The sequence below is a fragment of the Triticum aestivum genome, chromosome 2D, assembly GCF_018294505.1.
Source record: "Triticum aestivum cultivar Chinese Spring chromosome 2D, IWGSC CS RefSeq v2.1, whole genome shotgun sequence".
NCBI lineage: Eukaryota > Viridiplantae > Streptophyta > Magnoliopsida > Poales > Poaceae > Triticum > Triticum aestivum.
Window position 1 is genome coordinate 356,120,164 of NC_057799.1, and position 16,236 is coordinate 356,136,399.

Genomic DNA, 16,236 nt, shown 5'->3' on the forward strand with positions numbered 1-16,236 from the left:
GACGCCGGCGAAAAGATTGCCTGTCGTGCTGTGGACATACAAGAGTTGATCAAGAAGAAGCCAACGTTCGAGGACGTTGAGGACGAAGAAGAAGATGACACTGTGGGGAATTATGATTCAGACTGATACACATGGCGAAGATGTTGACGCTGCTGCTGCGGATGATGATTACATTGCTTTTGTCGTATTTGCCTGTCAGAAGACGTTTTTTATCTACTATGTGAAATTGTGTTTGCTATGACAACTGAAACCTGATGAACATGTTGTTTAGTATTTTGCTGTGAGAACATCACTTGTTATGTATGCTGATTTGTGTTTGGTGATTGTATGACAACTAAAACATGATGACATTGTTGTTTAGTTGTACTCATATTTGGCTGTGAAACTTGAATTTGATGACATAGTTTGCTGTTGGACTGCAATTTGCTCGACGTCTTCGAATGAGAACAAAGCTGACCCGACAGGGCCTCTGCTATTTATTTATTTATATGAGCAAAAGGGGATACCCCCTGATTTCCGTTAATAGAAATCATTAGATGTTCACAACACTACGCCCAGCCTGCTACACAGGTTTCATTCATTACTAGTTTCAGCAAAGTGCTCATGTCGTAGCCACTGAATACATCACGAGTGCTACATACACTGCAAATAAAGAGACAATCATCCTACAGAGCACATCGATTTTGCCCATTATCTTCACAAGCTCTTTCATCTCCTCATTGCTGTCAAGGCCGTTCAGCAGCTGTTGCTTGGCCATGATCAGAGGAACTGCATCTTTAACCTTCTGCTCTGCATCTTCCTCTTCTGCCGTTCCTTCAGTTACTTGTCCAACACCCCAACCTGCTGGTATTGGGATTCCTCGGCTAACCAAATAATCAACGTAGTTGCATTCCCCCACATCAGCAACTTCCCAGAAATACAAATCACACGAATCTTCCCTTTTCTGCACGAATCAAATTGGAAGATCATCAACCAAACTATTAAAAAAATCAGCAACTGAAAGCAGCAGAACAACACTTAAACATATTATTACCCCATGATTCGGGCATTTGTAGAAGACTCGGCCAGGGTTGCGGATTGTGGTTGAGACGCGACGGATGACTCTGCGTGATTTGCAGCAGTGGCACCACACCAACGGCAGCGGGTTGCGATGAGCAATCGGCTGCGGTGCGCGTGCCGGCGGGGGTGTGATGAGACCCACAGGCGATGGTACGGGTGGCGACTTGGCGCATATCTGGTTGTTGCCTGCTGAAGAGCAGGTGGACGAGCAGCCAGCGGACATGGTTGCTGCGGCCAGAGCTTCTGATGCTAGGCAGAGTAAGTAGAGAAGAGGAGAAGCGAACGTTGGATATGTCAGTTTCATTACTTGCAGAGTAGCATAGCACCATATATAGTCATAGTCTAGGTTTGGATTCGAACCAGCTACAGGAGCACGTCTTTCTTTTTTCTAAAACTCGGCAACGTCTCTTTACTGGTACACTAGCTTGTTCTGTACGCCTTCCCAAGTCTTTGATTTTCTTTCCCTTTTTTTGCGAGGAAGGAAGGAGGACAAAATTGAGAGTTCCTGGGACTCGAACCCAAGACCTCTCGGTTGAAAACCAAGGGTGCTAGTCACTTATGTGGCGAACGTTCCCTGTGAGGAGGACGGCAGACGAACGCATTTTCCTCGCAGTTTTCTTCCTATATATAAAAAAGTATGCTACTTGGTGTCCGCTTAGTCAACAAACGATTGTGCCAACCTTGACCGTTGGATTGACATTCAACGTCTGTCGCGTTTCTTCAGTCTCTTCTTCCTCGAGCCGCCAAAGCCAAACCAGCGCCGGCGGGACCGCCTGCTCCCGCCTCCCACGGCTGGCTGTGATCTTCCCCGGCTCCTGTTCGTTCCCGTCCGAGGCCTCACCATCGTCCTCCGCCTTGGTTCGCTCGCCGCGGCGCCGCCCTCCGGTGTTGTCAACATGGTCAACAACCGAGAGGAATAAGGAGATGACTGTACATGGTGAGGATGACAGTAGGGACCCAGCAGCGCGCGCAGTAATTTTGTTTTTTCGGGACGGAGAAGGGTATCAACTGGGTTGTGCGGGACCCGTGGCCCGTCTAGCCCAGGCTTTTATTTCATATGTTTAGCACATGACCAGCCCAGTTTGTTTTTTCCTTTCTGAAAATGGCTAGCCAGCTATTTTGTTTTTTGCAGAATAACCAACGTAGGCCTACTTGCTTTTCTACGCCCTGCTGGGCCGGAAATCTTTCAAGACGAGGAGGGATGCATTTTGCCCAGAAAATGGGCTATAAGTAATAAGAAATGGGCTATAAGTAATAATAAATGGGCTGTAAAATGAAAAAATACAGCAAACAGGCAATTAGTTCCAAAATACTGTTTTCTTTCGGATTTTGATATTTTAAATTTCATTGTTTTTGTGCGGGTAAAATTTCATTGAATTTAAATTAAGGTATATTTAGATTTAAAATTAATTTGAATCTAGCTAGAAATTTCAGGCTGTATGCTGTTTGGGACAGATTTGGAGGCTGACTTGTGGGTCTACTAGGTTGACGTGTACTTTGGCTTTGTCAACTTAGTCCACAAACGATTCTAGCAGCAGTGACCGTTGGATGTTAATCCAATGGCCATGCTGCTTCTTCAATATCTGATCTTCTTGCTCCAGCCGCCCAAACCAGCTCCGGTGGGACTGCGTGCTCCCGCCTCCCGTGGCCGGCTGTGCTGCCGCACAGGCCGCACCGCCCCACCCTACTTCATTGCTGGCCAGGCCATTCCTCTACTCACCCACACCTCCTGTTATTTTCCGGCGACAGCAGCCGGACCAGTAAACCCTCGTACTGCCCACCGCGTGGGCAACCATTGCCGAGTCTTCCCCGGCTCCGCGTCGTTCCCGTCCTAGGCCTCACCGTCGTCCACCGCCATGGTGCTCTCGCGCGGCCTGGTCAACGTGGTCAACGAACGTCATCCATCGGCCATGGACTGTACGCACAAAATAATGATTCCTCCACCTGAGAGCTGGGACCCACCGGAAGTGCCTCTGTATTTCGCGAAAAAAACGTTCCCCCCGCTGACATGTCGGACCCACCAGCTATATCTTCGCACGCAAGGAAGTGCCTCCTTATTACGCCCAAAAAAATGAATAGCGCCCCGCTAGCTGGGACCCACCATAGTGGGAGGATGACTTGTGGGCCAACTAAGTTGACGGGGACGGAGGGCTTTGTCGACTTAGTCAATATGAACGATTCTAGCTCCAGTGACCGTACGATGTCCATCCAACGGCCGTAGTGCTTCTTCAACCTCTGGTCTTCTTGCTCCAGCCGCCCAAAGCAGCGCCGGTCGTGCCGCATGCTCCTGCCTCCCGTGGCCGGCTGTGCTGCCGCGGAGGCCTCACCGCCCCTACTATTCCCACCGCTGGCCAGGCCCTGCGGCGACGGCAGCCTCACACCGCAACCGAACCAGTGAACCCTCGTACTCCTCTCCGCGCGGGCTTGCACTGCCGTGTCTTCCCTGGCTCCGCGTCGTCCCCTTCCTAGGCCTCGCCGTTGCCACCGCCGTGGTGCTCTCGGCGCGGCCTGGTCAACGTGGTCAAGGAACGACTTCCATCGGACGTGGACTGTACGTGGAGAGGCTGACAGCTGGGTCCACGGCCGCAGCAAGGAAGTGCCTCCTTATTACGCGGAAAATAATGATTTCTCCACCTGACAGCTGGGACCCACCGGACGGGCCACTGTATTTCGCGGAAAAAACGTTTCCCCCTGACTGCGGGGACCCACCAGCTTCATCTTTGCACGCAAGGAAGTGCGTCCGGGCAAAAAAAAACGATTCGCCCCCTGACTGCTGGGACCCACGAGCTACACCTTCGCACGCAAGGAAGTGCGTCCGAAAAAAACGATTCACCCCCCTGACTGCTAGGACCCACCGGCTACATCTTCGCACGCAAGGAAGTGCGTCCGGGCAAAAAAAAAAGATTCGCCCCCTGACTGCTGGGACCCACCAGCTACATCTTCGCAGGCAAGGAAGTGCCTGACAGTCGGGACCCACCTGGTCGAAGCGTACGTAGCGTTGTCATTCTGGTCGCGAACGTGTACGTACATACTGGTCGATGTAGAGGCGCGCACCTGTCGTAGTAGAGGCGCGCACGTGTCGTAGTAGAGGCGCGCACGTAGCATGTACACGTACGTACAGCGGCTAGGGTGCAAGAAAGAAAATACGGCCACGTATGTGTACATACGGGCGGGGTCTCGAACGCCTACTCGCGCATACGTATGGCTAGGGCTCGTGTACATGGCTGGGTCGGAACGGAGAAATAGCGTCGTCGTCGTGTTCATGGGGAGGCAACAGAATGCGTCGTGTTCACGGGGAGGCAACGGAATGCGTGGGAGCCAACCAGCTGGGTCGGAACGGAATGCGTGGTCGTGTTCATCGGGAGGGCTTGGACGGAAAAGGCGATGGAAACGAGGCCTGGCGTACCGCAAAACGGAGGAAACGGACCTCCTACATTTGGAACGGGGGTCCTGTTGATCGGGAGGGGTGTGGCGTACCGCAAAACGGAGGAAACGGACCTCCTACGGTCGAAACGGGGGTCCTGTTGATCGGGAGGGGTGTGGCGTATCGCAAAACGGACCTCCTACGGTCGAAACGGGGGTCCTGTTGATCGGGAGGGGTGTGGCGTACCGCAAAACGGACGAAACCGACCTCCTACGGTCGAAACGGGGGTCCTGTTGATCGGGAGGGGTGTGGCGTACCGCAAAACGGATGAAACGGACCTCCTACGGTCGAAACGGGGGTCCTGTTCATCGGGAGGGGTGTGGCGTACCGCAAAACGGGACTCCACGGGATACTGTTCATCTCCACCGTCGACCTCCTCCAGCCTCCACGGGCTACCGTCGACCTCCTCCAGCCTCCACGGGCTCCTGTTCATCCAGCCTCGACCGCGCGCTACTCCACCGGCTACTGTTCAACCACCCCTCCACGGGCACCCCTCCACCGTCTACTGTTCATCTAGCCCTCCACACCATGGGTCCTGTTCAACCACCCCTCCACGGGCACCCCTCCACCGTCTACTGTTCATCTAGCCCTCCACACCATGGGGTCCTGTTCATCCAGAGGCAACGCCACCGCTCACTGTTCATCCAACCCCCACCCCCCGCAACGCTCACTGTTCATCCTATCGATCGACTTCAGTTAGCAGCAGTAGCGAAGGAATCGCTCGATCGGGTTCAGTTAACAGCCATCGATCGATCACTCGGGTTCAGTAACGCGTAGCCTGTAGTGCAATCGCTCGGGTTCAGTTAGAGCCCAACGCCTCGGTCGGGTTCAGTTAGAGCCAACGCCTCGCACACACGCGCGTACGTGTATGAGAGAAACGCACATCGCTCGGCCCCCGACCTCCCACCGTAACCGGGAACTCCTCGAAATTTTCCTCCCCCTCGCTTCTACCACGGTTTTTTCCGTCATGGACGGCCCAAAGAATGTCATGCAGCTGCATCTCCGGCCCGCGCAGGACGAAAAGCCCATTTTCTGTCATGATTTTTTGTCATAGAAGTAGGAGCCCACCACATCTATGATGATACCGGGTTTTTTCACAATTATCGTCATAGAAGTGTCATATGTATGACAAAAAAAATTCGTTCGGCCCAAAATGTCACGGATGTGTCTTTTTTTTGTAGTGTGTATGCATGATTTGATATCTTTGCAAGTCTCTTCGAATTATCAGTTTGGTTTGGCCTACTAGCTTGATCTTTCTTGCAATGGGAGAAGTGCTTAGCTTTGGGTTCAATCTTGCAGTGTCCTTTCCCAGTGACAGCAGGGGCAGCAAGGCACGTATTGTATTGTTGCCATCGAGGATAAGAAGATGGGGTTTATATCACATTGCTTGAGTTTATCCCTCTACATCATGTCATCTTGCCTAATGCGTTACTCTGTTCTTATGAACTTAATACTCTAGATGCATGGTGGATAGCGGTCGATGTGTGGAGTAATAGTAGTAGATGCAGAATCGTTTCGGTCTACTTGACACGGACCTGATGCCTATATACATGATCATGCCTAGATATTCTCATAACTATGCGCTTTTCTATCAATTGCTCGACAATAATTTGTTCACCCACCGTAGAATTTGCTATCTTGAGAGAAGCCACTAGTGAAACCTATGGCCCCCGGGTCTATCTTCCATCATATTAATCTCCCATCAACTAGCTATTTCTGTTGCCTTTTATTTTGCAATCTTTTATTTTCCAATCTATACAACAAAAATACCAAAAATATTTATCTTATTATCTTTATCAGATCTCACTTTTGTAAGTGGCCGCGAAGGGATTGACAACCCCTTTATTGCGTTGGTTGCAAGGTTCTTATTTGTTTGTGCTGGTATTAGGGACTTGCGTGTAGTCTCCTACTGGATTGATACCTTGGTTCTCAAAAACTGAGGGAAATACTTACGCTACTTTGCTGCATCACCCTTTCCTCTTCAAGGGAAAACCAACGCATGCTCAAGAGGTAGCACCAATATGGGCATCCAGGTTCCACAATTGGTTATTGACCGGAGAGGTGTCTCGGTCATGTCTACATTGTTCTCGAACCCGCAGGGTCCGCACGCTTAACGTTCGTTGACGATATAGTGTCCTATGAGTTATATGTTTTGGTGACCGAATGTTGTTCGGAGTCCCGGATCATATCGCGGAGTCTTGAAATGGTCGAGAGGTAAAGATTGATATATAGGATGATGGTATCTGGACACCGAAAGTGTTTCGGGACGTACTAGGAAGGAATCGGGTCACCGGAAGGGGTTCCGGGCACCCCCCCGGCAAGTTATGGGCCTTATGGGCCAAAGGAGGTCTAAGTGCATCTAGTGCCACCCCTAGTTGGTTTTGGATTATTGACGACAAACTTAGTTGAGGGACTAATGTGTTTGTGAGAATTACAGGATAACAGAGGTAGTGGTCCCTTATTGATTCGGTTTACCTACGAGAGATGACCCCGAAAAATGTGTGAAGACAATGAAGATAATGGTGGTTTGTGAAGACATTCACGATGAATATAATGACATGTGAAGACATTCATTTGAAGACTATGGAGTGCGAATACATAGTGGTTTCGTAGTTTCCTTTTCTTCTTTATTGAGTCATAGGAACCACCGTACTGTTAAGTGGGGTCTAAGGTGAACAAAGTCAGAGTGAATGAAGTGATTCTCAATCAAAATCCTATGTCTTCGAGCGAAGACAATGAGAGCAAAACTTATCCAGAGTTGGATGAGTCAGCTTTGCTTGTAGCCCAAGCTAAGCTGCCGCATGTGTTTGAAATCCGACCGTTGGACGCATGTCAGTTCCTTAGTGACCCAGGGTCATTTCAGACATATTAGGTCGGGTTGCCTCCTGGCTATAAATAGCCCACCCCTACACCATAAACTGGTGGCTACTCAGAGTTAGTGCACGGCTTTTATCGTTTGGGAGAAACCCACCTCCGAAGACTTTGACAGAGAGATCCTTGTGAGGACAAAGCCCAAAACACCCAGAGCCAAAGAGTGTTAGGCATCACTGAAGTCTTTCTGTCCGCGTGACCTGAGGACTTGTTACACTTGAGGACTGTGAATCCTCCAGCCGGTTAGGCGTCGCGTTCTGAGCACCCAAGAGCCATTTTGGATTGCCGGTGAGCGAAGTCTGTGAAGGTTTGGAAGTCTACCTTGAGTACTTACCAGAGTGATTGGGCGAGGACTGGGTGTCCTTAGCTCAAGGGGAATAAGGTGAAGACGCGGTCTTCTGAGTTCAATCTCAGCCTCCCAAACCAGACGTACAATTGTCACAGCAACTGGAACTGATCTACCAAATCCTTGTCTTCACCAAGCGACTGGTTCTATCCTCTACTTCCTTTACTCTTTAGTTTCTCTTTGTGAAGTCATTGCTTACTTGTCTGATCTGATTGACTTTAGTGTGTGAAGACTATTACCTGTTTGGCTTCTTATTGTCTTCCATTCTGATCCATACTACCTAGCTGCTGATAGTCTTCATACTTTCACTATATCGCTTACTTGACTATGGCTTATCTAGTGTAGTCTATCTTCCATTGCATATCAATAGGTTCATTTCATCTGTTTGTCTTCAAAGACCTCGTGTTTTGAAGACTTTCATAAAAATCACCTATTCACCCCCCTCGAGGCAATAACTAGCACTTCCAATTGGTATCAGAGCAAGGTGCTCCCTTGTTCTGTGTGATTCGGTTTAACCACCTGGAGTTTTAGCTATGTCGACTGCAGGGATAATCAAGGTCTCCGCTGCGTGCCCAGTCTTTGATGGCACTGATTACCCCTACTGGAAGAATAAGATGCGCATGCATCTTGCATCCATTGACGTCGACCTCTGGTATGTCGTCAAGACAGGCGTTCCCAAGGCCGGTGAAGGTTTCACCGCTGCTGATGTCAAGAGGTTCGCTCAACTGGACTCGACCGCCAAGAACATCATCTGTGCTCATCTGACCAAAGGACAGTATGGCCGTGTGAGTGCCCTGGAAACTGCGAAGCTAGTCTGGGACTGGTTGTCCAAGGTCAACGAAGGCGTCTCTACTCAGAGAGACTCAAGGAATGATGTTCTTCAGAATCTTTTCAACCGCTTCAAGAGAAACGACAATGAGAATGTCCAGCTCACATTTGATTGCCTCACTGATATCACAAATGAGGTTCGCACTCTTGGCGCCACTGAGATCACCAAGCACGAAATCCTGAAGAAGCTTCTGGGATCACTTGACAGTTCATTTGACACCCTAGCCCTGATGATACAAGAGCGTCCCGACTTCAAAGATCTCGAACCATCTGACATACTTGAGAGACTCAACACACATGAGTTCCAGCTATCTGAGAAAAGAGACATCTATGGCCCTAACTATGGCCGAACCCATGCTTTGAAGGCAAAGGCTATTTCCTCATCTGAAGAAGAATCTTACTGCAGTTCTGAGGATCCTAAAGACATTGGAAAGGAGCTAGCCATGCTTGTGAAGAAGTTCCAGAAGTTCTCCAAAAAGAATCGCTTCGGAAAGTCTTCAAGATCCAGCTGTAGAAATGATGAGGCTTCCTCTCATGACCATAAGAAGAGAACATGCCACAAATGCAATAAGCCAGGCCACTACATCTCTGAGTGTCCTCAATGGGACAAGGAATCTAAGAAGAAGAAGAAGAAGAAGAGCAAGGAATATGATTCTGACGATAACAAAAAGAAGAAATCCTCAAAGTCTTCTTCAAAGTCTTCATCCAAGTTTTCATCTCACAAGAAGAGCTCATCCAGCAAGGCTCGTGCATTCGTTGGCAAGGAGATGGATTCAGAGGAGGAGTCTGCTTCTGAGGAGGCGGAGGTGGAGTCTGAGGAGAAGTCTGATTCTGGAGTGGCAAGCCTGGCTCTAGCTTCGACATTCGTCGCTAAGTCCATCTTCAACACTGAAGGCAATGGTCACGTCGCCGACGATGAAGCCGATGATGAGGACGACTTTGCTCCGACCTGCTGTGTAACATTCCAAATTTTCAATTTGGAATGTTATACTTAGGTCATCATATGCATATCATATTTTATTTGCATTTCCTTTGCGATCCCAGGAATTCTAAGCAACTCAAGGACCCACGGAGAGAGTTGGGGATTTCATTCATTTTTATATTTGAATTCTTCTCAAATATTGAAAAGAGGATCACTTTGGTTTTATTTATTTCTCTCTCCGAAATATTTCATTATAAAAATAAAAGAGAGGAGATAATATGACTTCTCCAAAATAAAAGAAATATTGGAGGAAAAATGTTAAAATCAAATAAATAATTTTATTTGGATTTTTATGGCCATTTTATTTGAATTAGAAAAAAAACATGCATTTTTCAAAATTGCATTTTAGGCCACGAAAATGTTCACTATGTTCTAAATATTTTATTTAGACGGTGAAAATTGTTTTTGGCAATTTTAGAATTTTTCTATATTTCTTTAGGAATTTTCCTTCTGCGGATTTTATTTAAAAAAGTCTTCGGACCGACTGGGCCGAAGCCCAGCCGGCCCAACGCCCGGTCGCCCCCGACCCCGAGCCGGTCTCCTGCTCCCGCACACGCTGCCACCGCCGTGGCCGCCTCGGAGTCCGCCGTCGCCCTGCCCCCTCCCGCAAGCACCACCCCACGACCCCCTTTACAAGCCGCCCACCCCCGCCGCCTATCCTCGCCCTGCTCGCCGCCGTGCCGCCGCCTGCGCCACCCCGCCGCCGCCTGCCGCGCCGCGCCGCCGCTCGCCACCCCGCGTCCGCGCCGCAGCCGCCCCGCCTCGCCTGAAGCCGCCGGACCTCGCAGATCTCGCCGCCCGTTTTTTTGGTTTTAGGTAAAAAACGTCTCGCTTTTTTTAGAAACCCTAGATTTGTTTTTTTAGATCGGTTCGGTTCGGTTCGTTCTTTTTGTTTCGTTATTTAGCGAGCGTCCGCTCGTTAGTTCGTTTATAACGAACACGTTCGTCCGTTCGTCTCTGTTAACGAATGTTCGCGCCGTAGTCTTTTTTTGGCCAGGGACCTATCCGCGATTATTTTATCACAGATTAGCCCCTGATCTTCAAACCCTCGCAACTTTTTAACCATTCGTCCAAATCCAGTGAAACCAACGCCAAAATCTTGGTCTCGAGCCCCTCTTTCTGGTTAATCAACTTGAACATGATTTTGACAGTTTAAAATTTGGTTTTAAGCAGATTTGAAATTGAAATTCTTTTGACCGTAGTTTCAGTTCCGTAGCTCCGGTTCGATTGATTCCTTTTGCAAATCGAATCTCTTCAGTTGAACTTTCAGATTTGATCTTCTTATTTGAGTTTTACCCTTGCATCAATGCTTGAGTGCTTATGTATGCTATTGTTTGTTTGCGACAGAATTTCCGGAGTGCGAAGCATGCTACTAGGAGTCTCTAGGGTTTGCGGATCGTCAGCAAGGCAAGTAACACTTTGATCATACCCCTTTATCACCCAGTTTTATGCATTAGTTACAATCCTCAAACACTGCATGATTAGGATGTGATTAACATGTGGGCATTGCGAAGTAGATGATGAGGTAGAACCTATTGTCCTTTTGTTATCAAACCCTTGGGAGTTACTTCTACGCTATGCTTATATTGCCATGCTATGCTCGTAGACGTGGATTGGGTTTGCGAGTATCCATGACAGATGTGAGATTGTTAATTAATGGTTAACTTAAGGTGGCTACTTAAACACACATCTGGGTGGATTGGTTGCGGGCACCTTGGGATATACTAGTGTTGTCCTTTGGTTCGCCACCCATGCTCAAAGGGATCATAAGATTATTCATGCTAGAAACTTCCGTGTCCAGCCACAAGCTATTACGGGCTCTAGCATAGTTGAGTATGTTGCATGACCTCTTTCAGTGGCAGGCTAGCAGATGTAGGGGATGTAGGTTGGTACTGTCTACCCAGAGTAAAGAGTTGATGCTTCTGAAAGACTGTGTCTCTCTCATCCGTTTCTCAAACACCATGTAGTGCGAGAAATCCAACGGAGGAGATCGAGTCTTGTGGGGAAAAGTGCGCAAACCTCTGCAGAGTGTACAAACTAATCATGGTTAGTCGTGTCCCCGGTTATGGACATCTTGAGTATCTGGTTCTTGGATTATCATGTTGATCTCATCACTCTAATTAATTTGTTGGGTTGCTAATTACTTGTTTAATTGGGATTGAGATGGGGATTTACCATTCTCAGTGTTTATCAACTACCATGATAGTTAAATAAAATATATTCCTTTGTTGTAGGAAAAAATTGGCTTTTCGCAAAACATTATAACCATAGAGCCTCCAACAGCCATATATGCATGTAGTGATAGCATTTACTTGTTCATTGCTCTACTGTGTTATATTGCCAGCATATTCCATGTGCTGACCCATTTCGGGCTGCAACATATCATGTTGCAGACTTTCAGACGAAGAGTAAGGTGCGCTAGGTCATTGTCGTGCACTCAACTATGCCGTTGGAGTTGATGGACTCACTTTATCTTCCAAGCCTTGCATTGTTATCTTATTTAGATGGCCTTAAGCCATATTTATTGTAATAAGTTCTCTTTTGAGACATTTGATGTAATAAGTGTGTGATTGTACTCTGTTATAAATCCTTCGAGTACTGTGTGTGTCAGCATTACCGATCCAGGGATGACACTTATACACAGAGATTTGACCGTCTGAGGTCGGATCGCTGCATGCTGCTTCATGGCATGAGGTGCCAAGGTAAACTCACGCGATGCTTACTTTAAAACATCTAGTGAAGATGACTCGGAATGTGAATCCAAACCTAGCTACAAGACTCTGGCTAAAATTGCAACTGAACAACAAACTGCCATGGAACATATTCGAAAGTTGCTAGACAAAAGCGATGACCTGTTGGACACGGAAATGAATCGAACTCAGTCCTTAATTGAAGACATAAAAAATCTTCATGTTAAGTACGAGGAACTTGAAAGTCGTCATGAAACCCTCTCAGCTACTCATGAGAAGCTTTCCTATGATTATCTTCAAAGGAAGCAAGATCTAAAGAATCTGAGAGCGTCTCATGAAGATATTCAGAAAGAGAACGATTCACTTTGCGCTCAACAGATTAGTTCCACTCAGAAAGATTTTGTGGCACCATGTTTAAGATGTCTTGAGCATGATAATGTTGTCTCTGTTATTGAATGTTCTACTGCTGCTAATGTTGCAGTATCTTCAACCGTTGACATGGTTTCTAACCCCTCTTCTTAGGATACCACTACTATTGCTGATGAAAATTCTAGGTTGAAGACATTGCTTGAAATAGGCATGTACAAAAGCCTCAAAGGGCATCAGACACTATATGATGTTCTCAAGAAACAGATTTTGAACTGAAACCCTAGGAAAGAGGGTGTTGGGTTCGAGAGGAAAATTAATGTTGATGGTTCATACTGGAAGCCTGAGCAGTACCCCAAAACCACATGGGTTGCTGCAAAGGGCCCGTCAGTGGATCCATCTACCTTATCTGGCTTCACTTGTGCTAACCCCATTATCATTGATGAATCCTTTGACGCAAATTATAAGCTGTTTAAGAATCAAAATGGTGAAGTGTTTGCCAGGTTTATTGGTACGAACTGCAGGAGTGGACCACCTTCGAAGAAGATCTGGGTGCCCAAAAGTTGTCTTGAGAAGCTTCAAGTGAATGTCATCATGACACCACCTGGGAAGAAGACAAACCCCAGACCAAAGGCTTCATACAGACATAGGACCCCCCATGGTCACCCTAACGCCAATGTTTTCCAGGGAAACCATACTCAGAGTTATGAATATGAGCGTGTTTCTTCAAACCGCTATGTTCATAAAACCGAGAACTTTTCTGCCTATTCTTATGAGTATTATTCATCTCCTGCAAGGCTATTTGCTAGGGCTCCAAAGCCAAAGTTCTTAGATGCTTCACTTAGAGTCATTGCTTCTAAGCCACCCCTGAAGATGTGGGTGGTTAAGAAGAATTAACTTTCTTTTGCAGGGAAAGGTCTCCAGCCGGAAATCAAAGCTTCAGGCGCTAATGCTGGGGACCAAAAACATCTTGTGGGACGCAAGATAAAGTGCCAAAATGGTCTTACTATGTATTTCTTCCCAGGGTTTCTTGTCAAACATCCTATCTACCCTAACAAGGATTTGAACTTTGATAGTATGCTTGTTCGTCAAACGTTTATGCTTCACACTTATCTTTGTGAAGCCTATCCCCCAAACTGTATAATAGGGTACGGCTCCGAAAGCTACTGAATGGATTATGGACAGTGGATGCACTAACCACATGACTGGTGATCGAAGTCTTCTTATGGATTCAACCCTACGTCCATCTGACAAGAGTCACATCACATTTGCTGACACTTGTAAAAGCAAGGTATTGGACCTAGGTAGAGTTGCAATCTCAAAGGATCAGCACATGGATAAAGTGATGCTTGTTGAATCCCTTGGTTCAACTTAATGTCTGTCTCAATGCTTTGTGATATGAACAAGATTGTGATATTTGGAAAATATCGTTGCCTTGTGCTTATGGAATCTGACAAATCTCTAGCCTTAGAAGGCTATCGAAGAGACGATCTGTATATGGTAGATTTCTCCGCAGGACCACAGCTTGCTGTATGTCTTCTAGCAAAAGCTTCAGAGTGCTGGCTCTGGCATCGGAGGCTAGGGCATGCAGGCATGAGGAACTTGCACACTCTCGCGAAGAAGAAGCATGTCATTGGCATCGAGGGCGTCAAGTTCAAGAAGGATCATCTGTGTGGTGCCTGTGAAGCCGGGAAGATGACAAGGGCCAAGCATCCCTCGAAGACAATCTTGACAACAACACGCCCCTTCGAGCTGCTTCACATGGACTTATTTGGCCCTACTCATTACTCCACCCTTACTACCACTGCATGTCTCTATGGCTTCATCATTGTTGATGATTACTCAAGATATACCTGGGTGCACATAATTCTCTACAAGACTGAAGTGCAGGATGTCTTTAGACGATTCGCCAATCGTGCCATGACCAACTATGGCATCAAGATCAAGCACATTAGAAGTGACAATAGCACATAATTCAAGAACACCGGCCACAACACTTATCTTGATACATTGGGCGTCACACATGAGTTCTATGCTCCATACTCGCCTCAATAGAATGGCATCGTGGAACACACAAGAACAGAACCCTTATTGAGATGGCACGTACGATGCTTGATGAGTACAAGACTCCAAGAAAGTTCTGGCCTGAAGCCATTGATACTGATTGCCACATCATCAACCGTGTATATCTTCATAAGTTCCTGACTGGTAAGAAGCCAAATGTCAGCTATTTCAGAGTCTTTGGTGCTAGGTGCTGGATCAAGGATCCACATCACACTTGAAAATTTGCACCAAAAGCACATGAAGGTTTTATGCTTGGTTACGGAAAGGATTAACACTCCTACAGAGTCTTCAACCTCTTTCACTATAAAGTGGTTGAAACTGTGGATGTGTGGTTCAATGAGACAAACGGCTCGCAAAGAGAGCACCTGCCAAATGTGCTAGATGAAGCTACACCAAGTGAATCTATCAAGCTAATGGGTACTGGAGAAATCATACCTACCGAGGAACATGCTGAAGAGGAAATCATCATTTCTGCACCTAATCAGCATGAAGACACTGCTCAGCCTGAAGCCAATGCTGAAGATGAAGACAATGATCAGCCAGGGCAAAATCTTCGTCCAGTACATCCTCGCGTTGCAAATGAAGTCCAGATTGAGAAGATAATTGATAGTATCAATGCACCTGGTCCACTCACTCGTTCAAGAGCAACACAGCTAGCAAATTTCTGTGGGCACTTTGCATTTGTCTCTATGTTTGAACCCAAGAAAGTTGATGAAGCCTTCATGGAACCTGAATGGATTCAAGCTATGCAAGAAGAGCTTCAACAGTTTGAGTTGAATAATGTATGGGAGCTCGCAATGCGTCCTGATCCTCGGAAGCACAATATCATCGGCACCAAATGGATCTATCGCAACAAACAGGATGAGCATGGTCAGGTTGTCAGAAACAAGGCTCGTCTTGTTGCTCAAGGTTACACACAAGTGGAAGGGATTGACTTCGATGAAACCTTTGCTCCCGTGGCTAGACTTGAAGCCATTCTCACACTGCTAACCACAACAACATTCTTCTGTACCAAATGGATGTAAAGAGTGCCTTCTTCAACGGCAAAATTGAAGAAGAAGTGTATGTTGCATAACCACCTGGTTTTGAAGACCAAAAGCGTCCTGACATGGTGTACAAGCTCAACAAGGCACTGTATGGCCTCAAACAAGCACCTCGCGCTTGGTATGACACACTCAAAGACTTCCTGAAGAGCAAAGGCTTCAAACCTGGTTCTCTAGATCCCACTCTTGTCACAAAGACATATGATGGTGAACTGTTTGTACGCCAAATCTATGTGGGTGACATTATCTTCGGCTGCACTGACAAGAGATACAATGATGAATTTGAGCGTATGATGCAAGAGCAATATCAGATGTCCATGATAGGTTAGCTGAAGTTCTTCCTTGGTCTTCAAATCCGTCAGCAGAGAAATGGCATCTTCATATCACAAGAGAAGTACCTCAAATATTGCCTGAAGAAGTTTGGAATGCAAGACCGCAAAGGGTACACGATGCCAGTGCCAACCAAAGGCCAATTGGGCCCCGACGACAATGGTAAAGAGTTTGATCAAAAGGTATACTGCTCCATGATTGGTTCTTTACTGTACTTATGTGCATCTAGGCCT